Genomic DNA, 3,639 nt, shown 5'->3' with positions numbered 1-3,639 from the left:
ATCCAACGGCTGTGAGCTGAGGCGGCTGATTAATTAGGGTTAGGAAACCCTAACTGGAAACCTAAACATTTAGGGTTTCTAGTTAGTTTTGGACCGGTTCTGGTTGGTTTGTAACTGGACCGGTCCAGTTGTAATTGGGCCTGTAAATATTATTATGTATTTAATATATTTAATATAAATTAATAATAATAATAATAATAATAATAATAATAATAATAATAATAATAATAATAATAATAATAATAATATTAAAAATAATAATATGGATAAAAAATTAATATCTTCAATAACAATCAATTTTCTAAGCATAAATTGTGGCAGGGCTGCTTATCCAGCTACTCCGCACTAAAACAAGCCTTCTTCGTTCAACTAGTCAATTACATGCCAAGATTCTCTAACTTGACTGTTAAACACGAGGGTGGAAAGTTGCTAAATAATTGAAACCGAATTTGATGTAGAGGAATGGAATATCAGCAAAACATATGGGGAAATTGAAGGGGAACATCTTGTTTTTTCTACCTGTAGTATCTTTGTTCTTGGAAAGTTCGATTGCCGTTGATACCATAACTCCATCACGCTCCATTGACGACAGCCAGACGATAGTTTCAGCGGGTCATAAATTTGAACTCGGTTTCTTCAATGGCGGTAACTCTAATGATCGATATCTAGGAATCTGGTACAAGAACCTTCCTGTTCGGACTGTTGTTTGGGTCGCAAACAGAGAATCTGCGCTTGTAAATTCTTCTGGATTATTAACACTTGGTGATGATGGAACACTGTCCATTGTCAATGATTCCAGAAACATTATATGGTCTTCGATTTCATCCCTGACGGCTAAAGATCCCGTTGCGTTGCTGTTAGATACAGGGAATTTCGTTGTGAAAGATGCGGAGGATGACAATGAGGGGAGCTACATATGGCAAAGCTTCGACTATCCTTCGGACACATTGCTACCGGGTATGAAACTTGGTTGGAACAAGAGAACTGGTCTGAACAGACATCTGACATCATGGAAAAGTTCGGAAGATCCTTCTTCTGGTGAATATACTTATTCCGTGGATCCTTGTGGACTTACTCAGCTCGTCCTTCGCAAGGGGTCCGATAAGCAGTTCCGAAGTGGACCATGGTATGGAACACAATTTAGTGGTGTCCCAGTTTTGAAGGTAAACCCAATTTTCACTCCAATATTTGTCTCCAATGCCGATGAAGTTTATTATTCATATAACATAACAGCCAATATCCCATCAAGGTTTGCGTTGAGTCAATTCGGCTCGGTTCAGCACCTTTCCTGGAACGATCGCCACTCTGATTGGTACCTCATATTCACAGTTCAACAAGATAGATGTGATAACTATGGCTTGTGTGGTAGCTACGGTATCTGTAACATTAACAAGACTCCCAACTGTGACTGCTTGAAGGGATTTGAGCCCAAATTGTCCAAAGATTGGGATGTCCTTGACTGGTCAGGCGGATGTGTACGAAAAGATCAACGTGTATGCCATGAAGGAGAAAGTATGCATCACAGTTTAGGGTGAATGTAAGTATGACAATTGAATATTGCGAGGCAGAGTGCCTGAAGAATTGTTCTTGCACTGCATACGCTCAGCTAGACATTAAAGGCACAGGGAATGGCTGTGTAACCTGGTATGAAGACCTAATTGATATTAGAGAAGTTCCCGAATACGGACAAGATCTTTATATAAAAATGGCAGCTTCTGCACTTGGTGAGATTTCTTTATCTAAATCCCAACATTTCAATAAAGGATGCTTAGCATTGTCTGACGCAGGGCATATCATATAACAATTTTCATTCTTTCAAAGAGATGTTTCTTGAAATTTTTATTTTATTTTCCATTTTTATTGTTAGAAAGGCATGCTAATACAAACAACAACAAGAAGAATGTGACAATTGCGACAACTATATCAGTGGCTTCAGCAATGATCATCCTGGTTCTGATTGGTTGGTTTGTGAATTGGAAGAAAAAGATGATTAGTGGTATGCTTTGCATGAACCTTGGCATTACCTCTGTTTTACTTTCTTGATTAGTCTTTGTTAACTTATCAGTGTTCCTATTAACAGCTCATCAGCCAGAAAATCAAGTGACCATTAGCAAAGTTGAAAATGAGTATGATCTTGAACTTCCCTTAGTTGAATTTGCCACTATTCAAGCTGCTACTAACAACTTTTCGGCTGCAAACAAGATTGGAGAAGGTGGATATGGACCAGTATACAAGGTAGAAATATATTTTCAGATGGTTCTTTCTTCCCTTTTTTTCCATTAATGTTACTAAATAATGTTTGAAATAATTCATAGGGTGAGCTGCAGTCCGGACAAGAAGTGGCGGTGAAGAGACTTGCAGAGAATTCTGGACAAGGCCTTCAAGAGTTCAAAAATGAAGTCCTTTTAATCTCCAAACTCCAACATAGAAATTTGGTAAAGCTACTAGGTTGTTGCATTGAAAGGGAAGAGAGAATGTTAATCTATGAGTACATGCCAAATAGAAGCTTGGACTCCTTTATCTTTGGTATCGATGCCAACTTTCTATTCATATTTTCTGATATGTATCTTTCGCGAATAGAAGCTGGACCGGTATTGATCCCTTTCGATTTCAAGGTTAAGACTGTCAAACCATAAATGATGTACAATGGCTGCAGATGAAACAAGACGGCCTTCACTTGACTGGAGAAGGAGACATGACATCATTGTTGGGATATCTCGTGGGCTTCTTTATCTTCATAGAGACTCAAGGCTGAGAATCATCCACAGGGACCTAAAGGCCAGCAACGTTCTGTTGGACAACAATATGAATCCCAAGATTTCAGACTTTGGAATGGAGAGAACGTTCCACGGGGATCAAACTGAAGCAAATACAAAAAGGATAGTTGGAACCTAGTAAGTACAAGGTTATGTAGCTGTATCAAAGTGTTATAAGATTTGAATATTAGAGATGAAAATGATGCTGTTGGCTTTGGTGATGAACACAGTGGTTATATGCCACCAGAGTATGCAATAGACGGACATTTCTCTTTGAAATCTGATGTGTTCAGCTTCGGGGTCATATTGTTGGAGATGGTGAGTGGAAAGAAGAAAAGGGGTTTTTTCCATTCCACACACAAACTCAACCTTCTGGGGCATGTAAGTATATACACAGTGGAAGTGGAATCAAATGTTATCTATTAAATTTTGTGTTTAAACCGCTCTAACTCTACAATGAATGTGTAGGCCTGGAAGTTGTGGAATGAAGAGAAGGCCCTGGAATTAGTGGATGAACTGATGGAACAAGGTTTTCCAGAAGAGGAAGCAATAAGATGCATACAGGTGGGGCTACTTTGTGTGCAACAAAGGCCAGAAGACAGGCCTGTGATGCAAACAGTGGTGTTGATGTTGGATAGCGAGAGCATGACATTGCCTCAACCTGGAAGACCTGGGTTCTATGAGGAGAGGTGTCTTTCCGAGACAGATTCATCGTCCATTGGGAACCTAATCTCGAATGAGATGACTGTTACCTTATTAGAGGGTCGTTAGCAATCAATCCACCGACATTTTAACTTTTTGTACCATCAAACCAATGAGAAAGCCTTGTCAACATATTGAATTATCATCTCCTCTCAGTTCTCATGTAACAAACTGCTGAAAA

The 3,639-nt window shown here is 39.1% G+C and overlaps 1 pseudogene; it reads left to right on the top strand.

Moving 5' to 3' along the window:
• Positions 1–330: 330 nt before the first annotated feature.
• Positions 331–3,639, top strand: LOC120137100 (annotated as a pseudogene).

The sequence above is a fragment of the Hibiscus syriacus genome, unplaced genomic scaffold (assembly GCF_006381635.1).
Source record: "Hibiscus syriacus cultivar Baekdansim isolate YM2019G1 unplaced genomic scaffold, ASM638163v2 tig00110647_pilon, whole genome shotgun sequence".
NCBI classification, from domain to species: Eukaryota; Viridiplantae; Streptophyta; class Magnoliopsida; order Malvales; family Malvaceae; genus Hibiscus; species Hibiscus syriacus.
Note: the sequence above shows the minus strand (reverse complement) of the source record. Positions and strands in the feature narration are given on the sequence as shown.